The sequence below is a fragment of the Stenella coeruleoalba genome (assembly GCF_951394435.1).
Source record: "Stenella coeruleoalba genome assembly, contig: scaffold_112, whole genome shotgun sequence".
Classification (NCBI taxonomy): domain Eukaryota; kingdom Metazoa; phylum Chordata; class Mammalia; order Artiodactyla; family Delphinidae; genus Stenella; species Stenella coeruleoalba.
The window spans coordinates 168,591-190,060 of record NW_027646328.1 but is presented as its reverse complement, the minus strand read 5'-3'; the positions used below and the strand labels follow the sequence as shown (position 1 = coordinate 190,060).

General features: G+C 44.3%; 1 long non-coding RNA gene across 1 annotated transcript in view; it reads left to right on the top strand.

Moving 5' to 3' along the window:
- LOC307181170 overlaps positions 1–15,191 on the top strand; it is a 555,881-nt gene extending 540,690 nt beyond the window's left edge. Inside the window, exon 5 of the long non-coding RNA XR_013826061.1 lies at positions 15,147–15,191. This is a non-coding gene — a long non-coding RNA (uncharacterized lncRNA). The remainder of the gene's footprint in view (positions 1–15,146) is intronic.
- Positions 15,192–21,470: the final 6,279 nt, after the last annotated feature.

Below are 21,470 nucleotides of genomic sequence, written 5' to 3'. Positions count from 1 at the left end.
CCTCTCCAATCCTATCACTGCTGCGTTTATGCCCCTGTACACACGCTTGATTCTCTTTTGGAGACATAGCAATCCATAGGTTTTAAGATACTTACTAGTCAGGTACATTCTTAGGCGTTTAATATGGGGTGTTGAGTCCATTTCGTTGAGCAAGGAGTAGCTCTTGTCTATTCCATATTTGGCTTAAGGAACTTTATCTGTGCTCATTTCAATCTCTGGTTTTATGCAGCACCCCAACTCACCTTTCCCCTTAAGCAAGCATAAGTTGGTTTTCTAAATTTGAGACACTGTTCTGTTCTGTAATTCAGTTCCTGTGTAGCCAAGTTTACATTCCGTGTATTACTGATATCTTATGATGTTTCTTTTTCTGTGTGACTTATTTCAGTTAGAATCATCGTACCTGAATCCACTCATTATGCTGCTACGGGCCTGATGACATAGATTTCATTGCTGAGTGATACTGCATTGTACGTAAGTACCACAATTCTTTATCCATTTTTCACTTTCTGTGATATTGAACCTGTACGGTAAACGAGGTTGTTGTAAACAGAGGCGTCCCAAACTTTGGGGTGGCTGTGTCTTTTTGATTTTAATTTCCCTAAGCTATAGGACCATAAGTGGAAGTGCCCTAGGCTCTGTTGCTTTGTTTTTTAGATGTTTCAGGAGACACCATACAGTTCTCCCGAGTGTCTGTTGGCAATTTACATCCCGCCCATCAGCATAACAAGGCTCCCAGTTCTCCATGGCCTGTCCTGCCTTTCTGGATTTTACACTTTTTTCAGATGGCCCTTTTGAGCAGGGGGGAAGTGAGACTTCATTGTAGTGCAGATTTCCTTTGCAAGTTTGCTTGGTTGGCCAAAAAGGGCGTATGCGTTTTTTCCTGAATATATTCAGGAAAAAACGCATACGCCCTATTTGGCCAAGTGCATCATTGTGGACGTTCTGCCTCTTTTCCTATGCTTTCAATGCAATTCCAGTCTACCTCCTGAAATCGGTTTCCTGCAATTCTGCCCCGATTTCAAGTCCTCTTGGCCGCCTTACTTCAGTCTGTTTTTGGACGATAGCTGTCATTTATAACTCTGCAGGTTTGTGAATTACAGTGCCCCTGAGCTCCTTTCTTCAACTCGCTTTCTTTTGAGCTGGCCGCAACACCGCAGGATGGCTTCAGGCCCTAATCTGGTTCCGGTACGGCACGCTGAGCCTTTGGTTAATTCCTCTTCCTGGTGGGAAATGAGAGTTAAATTTGCCCGTTCAGACACCTCCAGCTAGTCTCTCATTGGTTCTCGCTATTCCTGTTCATCTTCCGCAGAAATTGCAAACTGGGCCAAACAGGAGGTTAAAGGGACTGACTCTCCAAGTCGGGAGAGTGTTAGTAAAGCATCTGGAATGTTGCACCCGAGTACCAGGGTATGAAAACTGAGACATATTTGAACACGTCTCCCGATCACATGGTTGATCATACTCTAGGTTCCACATGCATGTTTTAGCTGAAGGAAGAATACCTTAAACCTTGGTAGTTGAAACCCGTGGAATGGGTACCATGCAATATGACTTCAAAGGGTCTTCATTTGCTCACCGAACCTCTCCAATCCTATCACTGCTGCGTTTATGCCCCTGTACACTTGCTTGATTCTCTTTCGGAGACATAGCAATCCATAGGTTTTAAGATACTTACTAGTCAGGTACATTCTTAGGCGTTTAATATGCGGTGTTGAGTCCATTTCGTTGAGCAAGGAGTAGCTCTTGTCTATTCCATATTTGGCTTAAGGAACTTTATCTGTGCTCATTTCAATCTCTGGTTTTATGCAGCACCCCAACTCACCTTTCCCCTTAAGCAAGCATAAGTTGGTTTTCTAAATTTGAGACCCTGTTCTGTTCTGTAATTCAGTTCCTGTGTAGCCAAGTTTACATTCCGTGTATTACTGATATCTTATGATGTTTCTTTTTCTGTGTGACTTATTTCAGTTAGAATCATCATACCTGAATCCACTCATTGTGCTGCTAAGGGCCTGATGACACAGATTTCATTGCTGAGTGATATTGCTTTGTAAGTAAATACCACAACTTCTTTCTCCATTTTTCACTTTCTGTGATGTTGAACTTGTACTGTAAACGAGGTTCTTGTAACCAGAAGCGTCCCAAACTTTGGGGTGGCTGTGTCTTTTTGATTTTAATTTCCCTAAGCTATAGGACCATAAGTGGAAGTGCCCTAGGTTCTGTTGCTTTGTTTTTTAGATGTTTCAGGAAACACCATACACTTCTCCCCAGTGGTTGTTGGCAATTTACATCCCGCCCATCAGCATAACAAGGCTCCCAGTTCTCCATGGCCTGTCCTGCCTTTCTGGATTTTACACTTTTTTCAGATGGCCCTTTTGACCGGGGGGAAGTGAGACTTCATTGTAGTGCAGATTTCCTTTGCAAGCTTGCTTGGTTGGCCAAAAAGGGCGTATGCGTTTTTTCCTGAATATATTCTGGAAAAAACGCATACGCCCTTTTTGTCCAAGTGCATCATTGTGGACGTTCTGCCTCTTTTCCTATGCTTTCAATGCAATTCCAGTCTACCTCCTGAAATTGGTTTCCTGCAATTCTGCCCCGCTTTCAAGTCCTCTTGGCAGCCTTACTTCAGTCTATTTTTGGACGATAGCTGTCATTTAAAACTCTGCAGGTTTGTGAATTACAGTGCCCCTGAGCTCCTTTCTTCAACTCGCTTTCTTGTGAGCTGGCCGCAACACCGCAGGATGGCTTCAGGCCCTAATCTGGTTCCGGCACGGCACACTAAGCCTTTGGTTAATTCCTCTTCCTGGTGGGAAATGAGAGTTAAATTTGCCCGTCCAGACACCTCCAGCTAGCCTCTCATTGGTTCTCGCTATTCCTGTTCATCTTCCGCAGAATTTGCAAACTGGGCCAAACAGGAGGTTAAAGGTGCTGACTCTCCAAGTGGGGAGAGTGTTAGTGAAGCGTCTGGAATGTTGCACCCGAGTACCAGGGTACGAAAACTGAGACATATTTGAACACATCTCCCGATCACATGGTTGATCATACTCTGGGTTCCACATGCATGTTTTAGCTGAAGGAAGAATACCTAAAACCTGGGTAGTTGAAACCCGTGGAATGGGTACCATGCAATATGACTTCAAAGGGTCTTCATTTGCTCACAGAACCTCTCCAATCCTATCACTGCTGCGTTTATGCCCCTGTACACACGCTTGATTCTCTTTTGGAGACATAGCAATCCATAGGTTTTAAGATACTTACTAGTCAGGTACATTCTTAGGCGTTTAATATGGGGTGTTGAGTCCATTTCGTTGAGCAAGGAGTAGCTCTTGTCTATTCCATATTTGGCTTAAGGAACTTTATCTGTGCTCATTTCAATCTCTGGTTTTATACAGCACCCCAACTCACCTTCCCCGTTAAGCAAGCGTAAGTTGGTTTTCTAAACTTGAGACACTGTTCTGTTTTGTAATTCAGTTCATGTGTAGCCAAGTTCACATTCTGTGTATTAGTGATACCTTATGATGTTTCTTTTCTGTGTGACTTATTTCAGTTCGAATCATCATACCGGAATCCACTCATTATGCTGCTACGGGCCTGATCACATAGATTTCATTGCTGAGTGATATTGCATTGTACGTAAGTACCACAAGTTCTTTATCCATTTTTCACTTTCTGCGATATTGAACTTGTACCGTAAACGAGGTTCTTGTAAACAGAGGCGTCCCAAACTTTGGGGTGGCTGTGTCTTTTTGATTTTAATTTCCCTAAGCTATAGGACCATAAGTGGAAGTGCCCTAGGCTCTGTTGCTTTGTTTTTTAGATGTTTCAGGAAACACCATACACTTCTCCAGAGTGGCTGTTGGCAATTTACATCCCGCCCATCAGCATAAGAAGGCTCCCAGTTCTCCATGGCCTGTCCTGCCTTTATGGATTCTACACTTTTTTCAGATGGCCCTTTTGACCAGGTGGAAGTGAGACTTCATTGTAGTGCAGATTTCCTTTGCAAGCTTGCTTGGTTGGCCAAAAAGGGCGTATGCGTTTTTTCCTGAATATATTCAGGAAAAAACGCATACGCCCTTTTTGGCCAAGTGCATCATTGTCGAGTTTCTGACTCTCTTCATATGCTTTCAATGCAATTCCAGTCTACCTCCTGAAATCGGTTTCCTGCAATTCTGCCTTGCTTTCAATGCCTCTTCATAGTTTTACCTCAATATATTTTTTAAAAATAGTTGGCCTTTATAACTCTGCAGGTTTTTGAATTGCAGTGGCCCTTAGCTCCATTTTTTAGCTCTTATTTTTGTGGTCTTGGCCCGTAACCACAGGATTCCTTGAAGCCCTATTTTTCTTCTGGGGCACCTTGCTGTGCCTTTGGTTAATTCTTCTTACTGATGTGATATTAGAGTGACATGTGCCCATTGAAACCGCTACAGCTAGTTTCTCACTGGTTCCCCCTGTTCCCATTCATCCTCTGCACTAACTGCAGACTGTGCGATACCAGAACTTAAAGGCATTGACTCCATGTGGGGATGTTGTTAGTAAAGCGGCTGGAATGTCGATCCGGAGCCCCAGGATAGGAAAAATGAGGTGCGTTTTAGAAACCTTTCCCGATCATATGGTATACCAGTCGCTGGGTTTCCCAAGCATGGTTTAGCTGTAGGAAGATTCCCTTCAACCTGGAGTGTTGGGACCCTTGGACTGAGTAGCATGAAGTATTGCATTAAACTTTCGGCAGTTGCTCACCAAAGCTCACCAATCCTGTCAGCCCCAAGTGTCCAGCCTTATGTCTTATCCAGCTGTGGGTTTATATGTGGTCAATCCAGGTTGCATCACAGCCCCTGAGCAAATTTTGTAAGAATTTTTCTCTCTTTCATTGTTTCAGCGTTTTGTTTTTAAAATTTATTTCTATAATGGGGTTTAGCTCATTTTCACTGCTGTGTTTGTGCCGCTCTGCACACACTTGATTCCCTTATGGAGATATATCAATACATGGGTTTTAGGATTCTTATTACTCAGATATATTTCTCTGCGGTGTATAGGGTGTGTTGAGGCCAGTTCATTGAGCAAGGTGTAGATCTTGTCTAATACCTATTTGGTTTATTGAATGGTATCTGTGCTAATTTCAAACTCTGGTTTTATGCATCACCCCACCTCTCCTTTCCCCTTAAGCTGACATAAGTGTGTTTTCTAAATGTGAGACACTGTTCTGTTCTGTAATTCATTTCTTGTGCAGCCATATTTACCCTCCCTCTATAAGTGATATCTTATGATATGTTTCTTTTTCTGTTTGACTTATTTCAAGTAGTATTATCGGACCTAAATCCACTCTTTATCCTTCTACTAGCCTTATTACATTGATTTCATGGTGAAGAGATATTCCATTGTACATAAGTACCACATCTTCTTTATCCATTGTTCTCTTTCCTGGGATATTTAAGGTGTACTGAAGTTGAGGTTCTTGTAAACAGAGTAGCCCTAAACTGTGGTGTGCTTGTGTCTTGTTGATTTTTAGACTTCCCTAGATATACTCCCATGATTGGAAGTGTCCTATGCTCTGTAGCTCTGTTTTTTAGATGATTTAGGAACCATCATACACTTCTCCAGAGTGGCTCTCGGCAGTTCACACACTGCCCATCAGCGTATAAAGGCTCCCTGTTCTCCATGGCCTGTCCTGCATTTCTGGTTTTTACAATTTTTTAGGATGGCCCTTTTGACCAGTGGGAAGTGAGACTTCTTTGTTGTGCACATTTGCATTGCTTGCTTGCTTCGTTGCCCATAAAGTGCGTATGCGTTTTTTCCTGGATATAATCAGGAAAAAACGCATACGCCCTTTTGGGCCAACTGCATCATTGTCGAAATTCTGCCGCTTTTCATGTGCGTTAAAGACGAGTCCACTCTATCTCTTGAAATCTGTTTCTTGCAATTCTGTCTTGCTTTCAGATCCTCTTCTTTGCCTTACCTCAACATATTTTTGGACGTTAGTTTTCATTTATAACTCTGCAGGTTTGTGAATTGCAGTGACCCTGAGCTCCATTTTTTAAGTTGCTCTTTTGTGAGCTGGCCTCAAACCCGCAGGATTGCTTCAGGCCCTATTTTGGCTCCGGCGAGGCAGGCTGAGCCTTTCTTTAATTCTTATTCTTAATGGGAAATTAGAGTGATATGTGCCCATCCAAACCCCTACAACTCTTCTCTCATTGGTTCCCCCTCTTCCCGTTCATCCTCCTCACAATTTGCAAAATGTGTGAAACAGAAGTTTAAATGTGCTGATTCTCCAAGTGGGGAGATTCTAAGTAGCGTGGCTGGAATGGTGAACAGGAGCACCAGGAGAGGATAAATGAGGTGCATTTTAGACACATCTCCCGATCACATGGTGTACAGTCCTCTGGGTTTTCCATGCATGTTTTAGCTGTAGGAAGATCCCTTGAACCTGCAGATTTGGGACCCATTGAATGGGTACCAGGTAGTATTACTTTAAAGGGTGTGCATTTCCTCACCCAACCTCACATTTCTCTTAGCGCAAACAGTTTCCAGCCTTATGTCTCATCCTGCTGTGGGTCTAGATGTGTTCAATCCATGTTGCATCACCGTCCCTGAGGAAAAGTTGTAAGAGGTTTTCTCTGTCTCTCTGTCGTTTATTTTTTTCAATTTATTACTATATTGGTTACAGCTGATTTTCAAAGCTCTGTTTCTTGCTGCTGTACATCCACTTGATTCGCGTACAGAGAGACATCAATAAATTCTTTTTCAGATTCTTACCAGTCGTATATATTCTTTTCCGGTGACTTGAGTGTGCTGAGTGCAGTTCTTTTAGCTACCGTGTAGGCCTTGTTGATTATCAGTTTGGTATTTGGAATGGTATCTTTGCTAATTTCAACCTCCTGGATGATGCCTCACCCCTCCCCACCTTTCCCGTTTAGCAGCCTTATGCGTGTTTTCTACATATTTGACTATGTTTTTGTTTTGTAATTTATTTCATGTGTAGCCATTTTGGATTCCACCTTTAAGTGATATCTTATGATATGTGTCTTTTTCTTTTTGAATTCTGTCACTTAGAATGATCATACGTAACTCCTCCGGAGTTGTTACAACTGGCCATATTTCATTGATTTCCAGGCTGAATAATATTCCACTCTACCTAAGTACCACATCTCTATCCATTTTTTCCCTCCAGAGACATTTAAGTTATATCCTAGTCGAGGATCTTTTAAACAGAGAGGGGGTAAACATTGGGGTGCCTGTGTCCTCTCGATTTTTGTTTTTCCCAAGATATACGCCCATGAGTGCAAGTGCCCTATGCTCTGTAGCTCATTTTTTAGATGCTTTAGTAAACACAATACACTTCTCCAGAATGGCCGTTGGCAATATACATTTCCACTATAAGTCTCACAGGGCTCCCTCTTCTCGTTGCCCTGTCCTGCATTTCTGTTGTTTACGCTTTATGAGGATGGCTCTTCTGACTGATGCGAAGTGATATCTTTTGTAGTATTGACTTCCAGTGCCCACCTGTTTGGTTGGCTAAAAAGTGTATGCCCTTTTCTTGAATATATACAGAAAAGAACGCATACACCCTTTTTGGCCAACTGCAATGTTGGCAATGTTCAGCTCCTTTTCTTGTGCTTAATGGCGAGTCCTTTCTACCTCCTCAAATCCCTTTCCTGCCATTCTCCCTTGCTTACAAGTCCTTTTCTCTGACTTTCCTCAAGACATTTTTCAGTGATGGATATTTTCAACTCTGCAGTTTTGTGAATTTTACTGCCCCTGAGTTCCATTGTTCAACTCGTGTTTATGGGAACTGGCCACAAAGCAGCGGGATTTCCTCAAGCCCTATACTGTTTCCATGGGCAACCCTAGCCTTTGGTCAATTCGTCTTCCTGATTGGAAATTAGAGTGACATGTGCCTGTCTGAACACCTAGGACTTGTCTCTCATTGTTCCTCATCCTTCTGCTTCATCCTCTGGACAAATTCCAAACTGTACGCAACAGGATGTTGACAGTGCTGACATCTCCAAGTGGGGAGACTGTTAGTAAAGACGCTGGAGGGGTGAACCCGAGCACCAGGAGATGAGGAGATGAGATGCCTTTTCCAAACTCTTCCCGATCAGACGGTATACCATCCTCTGGGTGTGACAGACATGTTTTAGCAGTAGGAAGAGTCCCATTCATGTAAGGAGAACACCAGGGCTTTTTCAAAATCAGTGTCTCCCCGAAACCCAAACTGGGGAAGTTTTTAAGCTACGGCTACACATATGTTCATTAAGGGCCTTGGGAAGTAGGCAGAGTCCAAACTTTAGATGATTGAAGTCTTCAGGGTCAGAAGCACTCACCACCAGCTTCCCTTAGGCTACACTTTAACTGTCATTGATAGATGATGTCAATAAAAATATCTATTCTTTTTCAGATTATTTCCCCTTATAGGTTATTGCAAAATGTTGAGTGTAGTTCCCTGTGCTATACAGTAGTTCCTTGTTGATGATCTATTTTATACATAGCAGTGTGTATGTGTTCATTCCAAACTGTTAATTTATCCCTCCTCCCACCTTTCCCCTTTGGTAATAATAAATTATAAGATTTTATACTTCTCAGAAATGGGGGAGCTGAAAGAGAGGTATCATTTTCAATGGAAAAGCATTTAAAACAAGATTGAAGGTTTAACCAAGATTATTAGCTGTACATCCTTGGAAAGAAATCACTTCGTTTCTCTAATATTGACCTGACAAATAAGACAAACCTTTTCACTGAACTTGCTTATAAAAAGTGATGGAAATATCAAATGGAAGTGTTAAAAACATCTTATTTTACCCGAGCCTTATACACTGTTCTATGTTAACTACAGTTTGGCTCACACATCTGTTCATTGAGGTTACAATAGTCTCAATTTCTGTTACTGATCCTCCAGAGTGGACCCCAACAAGTGTCCCCCTGCCCAGTGTCATTGGGGCCAACAGATCGAGACTGAGTTTGGTTCACAAGCAAAGGAAACTTTATATTTTGATCAGAGAATGGAGAGGTGAGAGCATGCACTACCCCGTGGGCTGTGGGCTGGGCTGCTGTGTAGAGATCCTGTCAGAGTCAGTGGGAGGGAGGGAGGCGGCGGAGCTCTCGAGGGCCGGGTTGGCTGTAGCTCAGCCTCTATATCGTGGAGTCTGCACTGGGCCCCAGGAGCTGAGGTGTCGACCCAGCCATTCTGCACTAGGAAATCTGGTCTGAAGTGCCGGGTGTGGAACCTCTGCATGCGGGACCCTAGGAGCACGTGAAATTAGACAAAGCACAAAGGATAAAAAAGGTTAGACTTGACTTTATTGCCCAGATTCTATTTTTATCTCCCAGGGATTTTTAATGGGCTTTGCTGGGGACAAACCCCTCCTCTGCCTTTTGTCCCGTTCCTCATTCTTGGAGTGCTGAGGGTGCAGACCCTTCTTCTGTAACTGCTGAGTGCTGAGTTGGGAGCCCTCATACCCTGGGGCGAGGGTCAGAGCTTCTCCCCAGCAGCCTCCCGGTGACGTTGATTGTCCCCAGGACCCCTGCCTCCCTGCTCGTCCACCTGAGCACCAGCATTGGAAGTGTTATAGATTCTAATGACCTTTAAGGGTCCAGGAAAGAGATGTGCAGAGACGCTGTGGGGGCGGTTTCACCCTGCCCCACATTTGTTCGGCCACCTTAGGCTGACCGTCTCTGCCAGCCTAGATGTTCTGACCAGTAGTCTGCGCTTTCTTCAATTAGGCCCCTGAATTAACGTACAAACAGCACCAGGTGTCAGAGCCCTGCCCGCTCAACTCCCAGACAGTCCAGGGTCAGTGGTGACCAAGGACCATGATGGCTACTGAGTCAACAGCCTTTTGAAGTAAACAGGAGTCCAGCCGGTCTTATTGGCCACCATCATCACGGTGTCTGTAGGCTTTTCTATGGTGACAGTGTGGTATACTGTTCCCCCGCCAAGATTATTAGCTCCCCTCTGGGTGCAGTAAGTCCTGCAAGCAGTAGTCTACTCTTTTGGGACACACTCTTGTTGTTTTATGAGAGAAACTCCAGGTCAAGTGATGTTCACACGAGTCGTCATGGTGCCCTGTTGCCCCCGGTTATCTCTCTGGATGTTGGAGTTGGAGGGCCTCCTCACTCGAGGTCGGTGTGCCCACGGAGCGAACCCTGCAACTTCAGGGCATGGTTGGTGGTTAGGATCACCACGTGGGGTCCTTTTCCCTTAGGAGGGAGGTGGCCTTTTGGGCTGCTGATTTCCAGGTTTTTAGATACCGCCAGTATCTTGGCCAGATGTGGCAGTGGGCCAAGCCCCTTAGTGACCGTAGTTTATCCTACCTGGATGGCATTCTTGCATTGTTCCATTTCAAGTGGTCCCAGTTTTTGCACTAATTCTCCAATGGCGATTCACCTTTCACCGGGAATGTAAAGGTCAAAGGGTTTAGCTAAATTAGGGAGTTCCAGGGCAAGGGTCTGAATTGACTGCTCTTTCCATTCTTGAAAGGCCACTTCTGGATTCTATTCAAAAGGATCATCATCTTTTCCTTTCAGTGTTTCATATAGAGGCCCAGCTAGTAGACTGTAGCTAGGGATCCAGAAGCAGCAAACCCTGGCCTCCCCAGGAACCCCTAAGCTGTCTTCTAGTTTTAGAAAGGGGTAAGGCTGAAAATGGTTTCTTCCCTTTCCTGGGATGGGCTTCTCTGACCTTCTGTGAGAATGAAGCCCAGGCAGGTCACCGCAGTCTGTGATATTTGAGCTTTTTCTTGGACAACTTCTATCCTTTATTGGCTTGGTAGTTCAGAGGCCTCCTTAGTAGGGCTGGTGATCAGAATGTCGTCTGCATATTGAAGGAGGGTTTCCTTTTCCAGAGGTAGAACTTTTAGGTCTTTAGCTAAGCTTTCCCCAAAGATGGTGTGGGAATTTTTGCACCCTTGGGGCCAGACGGCCCGGAAGTATTGTTTTAGTTGTATGTTGAGTCCTGCCACTCACAAGCCAAAATTTCTTGTGACTCTGGGACTAATGGAATACAAAAGAAGGCATCATTGAAGACTAATACAGAATACCATGTCCTGGTGGTTGGTAGAATGACCAGCAGGGTGTAGGAATTAGGAGCAACTGGAGGTATATCCTCGGTGGCTTCACTGACTGTCCTGACATCCTTTACCAGGTCCCCAGCAGCCCATGGGGCTCTCGTGGTCAGACCAATCCCAGAATATGGAGCTCACCTGGGCAGGTACCCCACCCCCACCCCAGCCCTCGGGGCTCTCGTGGTCAGGCCCCTCCCAGGATACAGAGCTACCCTTGCAGGTACCGTGGCAGGGCTGGGCACACAGGAACCGTGCACATAGCCCTCATTGCAGAGCACCCCCAGCTCACCTGTCGCTCAGAGCTGACACAGAGCACCTCAGAGCAGGACTTGAACTAACAAACAGCAGCTGCGACAGGTCTGTGACCCTGGGCATCACTCCGTGAGGCCTCCCTCCACCTGGTCTTCCAGAGACTTCCACTGCACCCGGGGCACCAGGCCTCTGTCTCCAACCACCACCCACCCCTCCTCTGCCTGACTCCTGGGTTCCTCTCATTAGGAGAGGGTTTTCTTGAAGTTGTCTCCCACTCATGGGCCAGATAAAATGATTAGAAAACAAGCCAAAGCTGCAGCCCCTTGTCTATCCTGACTCTCAGGAGCCCACACCTGTTCCTTGGACCTGGCCGGTTCAGCAAGTTCCATTTTCTGCAACTGTGAGCCCCTGAGGGGTGATGATTGGCTGACCTGGGCAGCCTTACCGTGCCGGCCAGCCCTCCCCAGGTGTGCCTGGGTTGAGATCAATATAAATACCACTCCAGGCAGCAAGAGCCCCTGCAGCCGTGCCTGACGCCATTTTCTCTGCCCTGTCAGCAGTCTCGGGGCTGGGCTGGTGGGAGGGAGTGAGAGGCCACGGCTTTGTGGGTGGCCCAGTGTGAGTGGGGCTCTGCTGGACTTTCTGCAGCAGTTGCCAGGCTGCCACCTGCTAAAGAAGAGGATGTGTCACCCATACCTGCTGCTGGAATTTCTCCCTGGGCAGAGGTGAGGAAGGAAAAAAGCAGTGGGGGCAGGGACAGGACGGGTATCTCAGGCAGGGAAATGGAAATCTTCCAGAAGAGCACCCAGGGCCAGGACCATCCTGGCTGGCCTGCAGGCACCAAGTCGGCCGGCATGCTGTCACTCGTGTGGCTCTATGGCCCTTCCTCTAGGCTTTCAAGTCCTTGTATATATTCAGGTGTTTTACCTGGGACGGGTGGGAATAGTTCAGCAGCAACTGGCCTGGGGCTCAGCTCACGTTTACTCACAGATGCCTCGGCACGGTGCCCCAGCTTTGCAATGAGGACGCTTGTTGCGTGGGGGCTGCTGGCTGAATGGGAGACGATTCCCCACCACTGACCAACTTCAGAATTGTTTACAACTGGAGCAAGTGCCCTGATACGGTTTTCCTCTGTGTAACTGGTGGGTTCTGTGTTTTTTTTCTCTTTTTCGTTTTTGGTTCAAGGTAGATTTTATTCCTCTTTTTTGTATTTACAGATATAAGCATGGAAATAATTTATTCATATAAATACATGTATGTGCAGGGAATAATTGTTTTTTCTGTTTTATTTTTTAAATTTTACTTCTTTTTAATTTTGAATTTTATTTTATATTTTTATACAGCAGGTTCTTATTGGTTATCTATTTTATACATATAAATGTATACATGCCAATCCCAGTCTCTCAACTCCTCCCACCACCACCCCCCCAACAGCTTTCCCCCCTTGTTGTCCATACGTTTGTTGTCTACATCTGTTGCTCTATTTATGCCTTGCAAAATGGTTAATCTGTACAGTTTTTCTAGGTTCCACATATATGCATGAATATACAAGATTTGTTTTTCTCTTTCTGACTTACTTCACTCTGTATGACAGTCTCTAGATCCATCGACGTCTCTACAAATGACCCAATTTCATTCCTTTTCATGGCTTAGTAATATTCCATTTTATATATGTACCACAGCTTTATGCATTCGTCTGTCTGTGGGCATTTAGGTTGCTTCCATTACCTCGATATTGTAAATAGTGATGCAATGAACATTGCGGTGAATGACTCTTTTTGATTTATGGTTTTGTCTGGGTATATGTCCAGTACTGGGATTGCTGTATCATATGGTAATTCTATTGTTAGTTTCTTAAGAAATTCCATATTGTTCTCCATAATGACTGTATCAATTTATATTCCCAACAATAGTGGAAGAGGGTTCCTTTTCTCCACACCCTTTCCAGCATTTTTTGTTTGTAGATTTTCAATGATGCCTATTCTACCAGGTGTGAGGTGATACCTCATTGTTGAATCCATTTCGTTGAGCAAGGGGTAGCTCTTGTCTATTACATATTTGGCTTATGGAACGGTATCTGTGCTAATTTCAAACTCTGCTTTTATGCAGCACCCCAACTCACCTTCCCCCTTAAGCAGGCATAAGTTGGTTTTCTACACTTGAGACCCTGTTCTGTTTTGTAATTCAGTTCATGTGTAGCCAAGTTCACATTCCGTGTATTAGTGATACCTTATGATGTTTCTTTTTCTGTGTGACTTATTTCACTTAGAATCATCGTGCCTCAATCCACTCATTATGCTGGTACGGGCCTGGTGACATAGATTTCATTGCTGAGTGGTATTCTGTTGTACAGAAGTACCGCAACTTCTTTATCCATTATTTGCTCTCTGGGATATTTAACTTGTGCCGTAGAAGAGATTCCTGTAAAAAGAGCCATCCCAAATTTTGGGGTTGCTGTGTCTTTTTGATATTAATTTCCCTAAGCTATAGGACCATAAGTGGAAGTGCCCTAGGCTCTGTTGCTTTGTTTTTTAGATGTTTCAGGAAACACCATACACTTCTCCCAAGTGTCTGTTGGCAATTTACATCCCGCCCATCAGCATAAGAAGGCTCCCAGTTCTCCATGGCCTGTCCTGCCTTTCTGGATTTTACACTTTATTCTGATGGCCCTTTTGACCTGGGGGAAGTGAGACTTCATTGTAGTGCAGATTTCCTTTGCAAGCTTCCTTGGTTGGCCAAAAAGGGCGTATGCGTTTTTTCCTGAATATATTCAGGAAAAAACGCATATGCCCTTTTGGCAAAGTGCATCATTGTGGACGTTCTGACTCTTTTCCTATGCTTTCAATGCAATTCCAGTCTACCTCCTGAAATCGGTATCCTGCAATTCTGCCCCGCTTTCAAGTCCTCTTAGAAGCCTTACTTCAGTCTATTTTTGGACGATAACTGTCATTTATAACTCTGCAGGTTTGTGAATTACAGAGGCCCTGAGCTCCTTTCTTCAACTCGCTTTCTTTTGAGCTGGCCGCAACACCGCAGGATGGCTTCAGGCCCTAATCTGGTTCCGGCACGGCACGCTGAGCCTTTGGTTATTTCCTCTTCCTGGTGGGAAATGAGAGTTAAATTTGCCCGTCCAGACACCTCCAGCTAGTCTCTCATTGGTTCTCCCTATTCCTGTTCATCTTCCGCAGAAATTGCAAACTGGGCCAAACAGGAGGTTAAAGGCGCTGACTCTCCAAGTGGGGAGAGTGTTAGTAAAGCGTCTGGAATGTTGCACCCGAGTACCAGGGGAGGAAAACTGAGACATATTTGAACACGTCTCCCGTTCACACGGTTGATCATACTCTAGGTTCCACATGCATGTTTTAGCTGAAGGAAGAATACCTTAAACCTGGAGAGTTGAGACCCGTGGAATGGGTACCATGCAATATGACTTCAAAGGGTCTTCATTTGCTCACCGAACCTCTCCAATCCTATCACTGCTGCGTTTATGCCCCTGTACACACGCTTGATTCTCTTTCGGAGACATAGCAATCCATAGGTTTTAAGATACTTACTAGTCAGGTACATTCTTAGGCGTTTAATATGGGGTGTTGAGTCCATTAAGTTGAGCAAGGAGTAGCTCTTGTCTATTCCATATTTGGCTTAAGGAACTTTATCTGTGCTCATTTCAATCTCTGGTTTTATGCAGCACCCCAACTCACCTTCCCCCTTAAGCAAGCGTAAGTTGGTTTTCTAAACTTGAGACACTGTTCTGTTTTGTAATTCAGTTCATGTGTAACCAAGTTCACATTCTGTGTATTAGTGATACCTTATGATGTTTCTTTTCTGTGTGACTTATTTCAGTTCGAATCATCATACCTGAATCCACTCATTGTGCTGCTACGGGCCTGATAACATAGATTTCATTGCTGAGTGATATTGCATTGTACGTAAGTACCACAAGTTCTTTATCCATTTTTCACTTTCTGCGATATTGAACTTGTACCGTAAACGAGGTTCTTGTAAACAGAGCCGTCCCAAACTTTGGGGTGGCTGTGTCTTTTTGATTTTAATTTCCCTAAGCTATAGGACCATAAGTGGAAGTGCCCTAGGCTCTGTTGCTTTGTTTTTTAGATGTTTCAGGAAACACCATACACTTCTCCAGAGTGGCTGTTGGCAATTTACATCCCGCCCATCAGCATAAGAAGGCTCCCAGTTCTCCATGGCCTGTCGTGCCTTTATGGATTTTACACTTTTTTCAGATGGCCCTTTTGACCGGGTGGAAGTGAGACTTCATTGTAGTGCAGATTTCCTTTGCAAGCTTGCTTGGTTGGCCAAAAAGTGCGTATGCGTTTTTTCCTGAATATATTCAGGATAAAACGCATACGCCCTTTTTGGCCAAGTGCATCATTGTCGAGTTTCTGACTCTCTTCATATGCTTTCAATGCAATTCCAGTCTACCTCCTGAAATCGGTTTCCTGCAATTCTGCCTTGCTTTCAATGCCTCTTCATAGCCTTACCTCAATATATTTTTTAAAAATAGTTGGCCTTTATAACTCTGCAGGTTTTTGAATTGCAGTGGCCCTTAGCTCCATTTTTTAGCTCTTATTTTTGTGGTCTTGCCCCATAACCACAGGATTCCTTGAAGCCCTATTTTTCTTCTGGGGCACCTTGCTGTGCCTTTGGTTAATTCTTCTTACTGATGTGATATTAGAGTGACATGTGCCCATTGAAACCGCTACAGCTAGTTTCTCACTGGTTCCCCCTATTCCCATTCATCCTCTGCACTAACTGCAGACTGTGCGATACCAGAACTTAAAGGCATTGACTCCATGTGGGGATGTTGTTAGTAAAGCGGCTGGAATGTCGATCCGGAGCCCCAGGAGAGGAAAAATGAGGTGCATTTTAGAAACCTTTCCCGATCATATGGTATACCAGTCGCTGGGTTTCCCAAGCATGGTTTAGCTGTAGGAAGATTCCCTTCAACCTGGAGTGTTGGGACCCTTGGACTGAGTAGCATGAAGTATTGCATTAAACTTTCGGCAGTTGCTCACCAAAGCTCACCAATCCTGTCAGCCCCAAGTGTCCAGCCTTATGTCTTATCCAGCTGTGGGTTTATATGTGGTCAATCCAGGTTGCATCACAGCCCCTGAGCGAATTTTGTAAGAATTTTTCTCTCTTTCATTGTTTCAGCGTTTTGTTTTTAAAATTTATTTCTATAATGGGGTTTAGCTCCTTTTCACTGCTGTGTTTGTGCCGCTCTGCACACACTCGATTCCCTTATGGAGATATATCAATACATGGGTTTTAAGATTCTTATTCCTCAGATATATTTCTCTGCGGTGTATAGGGTGTGTTGAGGCCTGTTCATTGAGCAAGGTGTAGATCTTGTCTAATACCTATTTGGTTTATTGAACGGTATCTGTGCTAATTTCAAACTCTGGTTTTATGCATCACCCCACCTCTCCTTTCCCCTTAAGCTGACATAAGTGTGTTTTCTAAATGTGAGACACTGTTCTGTTCTGTAATTCATTTCTTGTGCAGCCATATTTACCCTCCCTCTATAAGTGATATCTTATGATATGTTTCTTTTTCTGTTTGACTTATTTCAAGTAGTATTATCGGACCTAAATCCACTCTTTATCCTTCTACTAGCCTTATTACATTGATTTCATGGTGAAGAGATATTCCATTGTACATAAGTACCACATCTTCTTTATCCATTGTTCTCTTTCCTGGGATATTTAAGGTGTACTGAAGTTGAGGTTCTTGTAAACAGAGTAGCCCTAAACTGTGGTGTGCTTGTGTCTTGTTGATTTTTAGACTTCCCTAGATATACTCCCATGATTGGAAGTGTCCTATGCTCTGTAGCTCTGTTTTTTAGATGATTTAGGAACCACCATACGCTTCTCCAGAGTGGCTCTCGGCAGTTCACACACTGCCCATCAGCGTATAAAGGCTCCCTGTTCTCCATGGCCTGTCCTGCATTTCTGGTTTTTACAATTTTTTAGGATGGCCCTTTTGACCGGTGGGAAGTGAGACTTCTTTGTTGTGCACATTTGCATTGCTTGCTTGCTTCGTTGCCCATAAAGTGCGTATGCGTTTTTTCCTGGATATAATCAGGAAAAAACGCATACGCGCTTTTGGGCCAACTGCATCATTGTCGAAATTCTGCCGCTTTTCATGTGCGTTAAAGACGAGTCCAATCTATCTCTTGAAATCTGTTTCTTGCAATTCTGTCTTGCATTCAGATCCTCTTCTTTGCCTTACCTCAACATATTTTTGGACGTTAGTTTTCATTTATAACTCTGCAGGTTTGTGAATTGCAGTGACCCTGAGCTCCATTTTTTAAGTTGCTCTTTTGTGAGCTGGCCTCAAACCCGCAGGATTGCTTCAGGCCCTATTTTGGCTCCGGCGAGGCAGGCTGAGCCTTCCTTTAATTCTTACTCTTAATGGGAAATTAGAGTGATATGTGCCCGTCCAAACCCCTACAACTCTTCTCTCATTGGTTCCCCCTCTTCCCGTTCATCCTCCTCACAATTTGCAAAATGTGTGAAACAGAAGTTTAAATGTGCTGATTCTCCAAGTGGGGAGATTCTAAGTAGCGTGGCTGGAATGGTGAACAGGAGCACCAGGAGAGGATAAATGAGGTGCATTTTAGACACATCTCCCGATCACATGGTGTACAGTCCTCTGGGTTTTCCATGCATGTTTTAGCTGTAGGAAGATCCCTTGAACCTGCAGATTTGGGACCCATTGAATGGGTACCAGGTAGTATTACTTTAAAGGGTGTGCATTTCCTCACCCAACCTCACATTTCTCTTAGCGCAAACAGTTTCCAGCCTTATGTCTCATCCTGCTGTGGGTCTAGATGTGTTCAATCCATGTTGCATCACCGTCCCTGAGGAAAAGTTGTAAGAGGTTTTCTCTGTCTCTCTGTCGTTTATTTTTTTCAATTTATTACTATATTGGTTACAGCTGATTTTCAAAGCTCTGTTTCTTGCTGCTGTACATCCACTTGATTCGCGTACAGAGAGACATCAATAAATTCTTTTTCAGATTCTTACCAGTCGTATATATTCTTTTCCGGTGACTTGAGTGTGCTGAGTGCAGTTCTTTTAGCTACCGTGTAGGCCTTGTTGATTATCAGTTTGGTATTTGGAATGGTATCTTTGCTAATTTCAACCTCCTGGATGATGCCTCACCCCTCCCCACCTTTCCCGTTTAGCAGCCTTATGCGTGTTTTCTACATATTTGACTATGTTTTTGTTTTGTAATTTATTTCATGTGTAGCCATTTTGGATTCCACCTTTAAGTGATATCTTATGATATGTGTCTTTTTCTTTTTGAATTCTGTCACTTAGAATGATCATACGTAACTCCTCCGGAGTTGTTACAACTGGCCATATTTCATTGATTTCCAGGCTGAATAATATTCCACTCTACCTAAGTACCACATCTCTATCCATTTTTTCCCTCCAGAGACATTTAAGTTATATCCTAGTCGAGGATCTTTTAAACAGAGAGGGGGTAAACATTGGGGTGCCTGTGTCCTCTCGATTTTTGTTTTTCCCAAGATATACGCCCATGAGTGCAAGTGCCCTATGCTCTGTAGCTCATTTTTTAGATGCTTTAGTAAACACAATACACTTCTCCAGAATGGCCGTTGGTAATATACATTTCCACTATAAGTCTCACAGGGCTCCCTCTTCTCGTTGCCCTGTCCTGCATTTCTGTTGTTTACGCTTTATGAGGATGGCTCTTCTGACTGATGCGAAGTGATATCTTTTGTAGTATTGACTTCCAGTGCCCACCTGTTTGGTTGGCTAAAAAAGTGTATGCCCTTTTCTTGAATATATACAGAAAAGAACGCATACACCCTTTTTGGCCAACTGCAATGTTGGCAATGTTGGCAATGTTCAGCTCCTTTTCTTGTGCTTAATGGCGAGTCCTTTCTACCTCCTCAAATCCCTTTCCTGCCATTCTCCCTTGCTTACAAGTCCTTTTCTCTGACTTTCCTCAAGACATTTTTCAGTGATGGATATTTTCAACTCTGCAGTTTTGTGAATTTTACTGCCCCTGAGTTCCATTGTTCAACTCGTGTTTATGGGAACTGGCCACAAAGCAGCGGGATTTCCTCAAGCCCTATACTGTTTCCATGGGCAACCCTAGCCTTTGGTCAATTCGTCTTCCTGATTGGAAATTAGAGTGACATGTGCCTGTCTGAACACCTAGGACTTGTCTCTCATTGTTCCTCATCCTTCCGCTTCATCCTCTGGACAAATTCCAAACTGTACGCAACAGGATGTTGACAGTGCTGACATCTCCAAGTGGGGAGACTGTTAGTAAAGACGCTGGAGGGGTGAACCCGAGCACCAGGAGATGAGGAGATGAGATGCCTTTTCCAAACTCTTCCCGATCAGACGGTATACCATCCTCTGGGTGTGACAGACATGTTTTAGCAGTAGGAAGAGTCCCATTCATGTAAGGAGAACACCAGGGCTTTTTCAAAATCAGTGTCTCCCCGAAACCCAAACTGGGGAAGTTTTTAAGCTACGGCTACACATATGTTCATTAAGGGCCTTGGGAAGTAGGCAGAGTCCAAACTTTAGATGATTGAAGTCTTCAGGGTCAGAAGCACTCACCACCAGCTTCCCTTAGGCTACACTTTAACTGTCATTGATAGATGATGTCAATAAAAATATCTATTCTTTTTCAGATTATTTCCCCTTATAGGTTATTGCAAAATGTTGAGTGTAGTTCCCTGTGCTATACAGTAGTTCCTTGTTGATGATCTATTTTATACATAGCAGTGTGTATGTGTTAATTCCAAACTGTTAATTTATCCCTCCTCCCACCTTTCCCCTTTGGTAATAATAAATTATAAGATTTTATACTTCTCAGAAATGGGGGAGCTGAAAGAGAGGTATCATTTTCAATGGAAAAGCATTTAAAACAAGATTGAAGGTTTAACCAAGATTATTAGCTGTACATCCTTGGAAAGAAATCACTTCGTTTCTCTAATATTGACCTGACAAATAAGACAAACCTTTTCACTGAACTTGCTTATAAAAAGTGATGGAAATATCAAATGGAAGTGTTAAAAACATCTTATTTTACCCGAGCCTTATACACTGTTCTATGTTAACTACAGTTTGGCTCACACATCTGTTCATTGAGGTTACAATAGTCTCAATTTCTGTTACTGATCCTCCAGAGTGGACCCCAACAAGTGTCCCCCTGCCCAGTGTCATTGGGGCCAACAGATCGAGACTGAGTTTGGTTCACAAGCAAAGGAAACTTTATATTTTGATCAGAGAATGGAGAGGTGAGAGCATGCACTACCCCGTGGGCTGTGGGCTGGGCTGCTGTGTAGAGATCCTGTCAGAGTCAGTGGGAGGGAGGGAGGCGGCGGAGCTCTCGAGGGCCGGGTTGGCTGTAGCTCAGGCTCTATATCGTGGAGTCTGCACTGGGCCCCAGGAGCTGAGGTGTCGACCCAGCCATTCTGCACTAGGAAATCTGGTCTGAAGTGCCGGGTGTGGAACCTCTGCATGCGGGACCCTAGGAGCACGTGAAATTAGACAAAGCACAAAGGATAAAAAAGGTTAGACTTGACTTTATTGCCCAGATTCTATTTTTATCTCCCAGGGATTTTTAATGGGCTTTGCTGGGGACAAACCCCTCCTCTGCCTTTTGTCCCGTTCCTCATTCTTGGAGTGCTGAGGGTGCAGACCCTTCTTCTGTAACTGCTGAGTGCTGAGTTGGGAGCCCTCATACCCTGGGGCGAGGGTCAGAGCTTCTCCCCAGCAGCCTCCCGGTGACGTTGATTGTCCCCAGGACACCTGCCTCCCTGCTCGTCCACCTGAGCACCAGCATTGGAAGTGTTATAGATTCTAATGACCTTTAAGGGTCCAGGAAAGAGATGTGCAGAGACGCTGTGGGGGCCGGTTTCACCCCGCCCCACATTTGTTTGGCCACCTTAGGCTGACTGTCTCTGCCAGCCTAGATGCTCTGACCAGTAGTCTGCGCTTTCTTCAGTTAGGCCCCTGAATTAACGTACAAACAGCACCAGGTGTCAGAGCCCTGCCCGCTCAACTCCCAGACAGTCCAGGGTCAGTGGTGACCAAGGACCATGATGGCTACTGAGTCAACAGCCTTTTGAAGTAAACAGGAGTCCAGCCGGTCTTA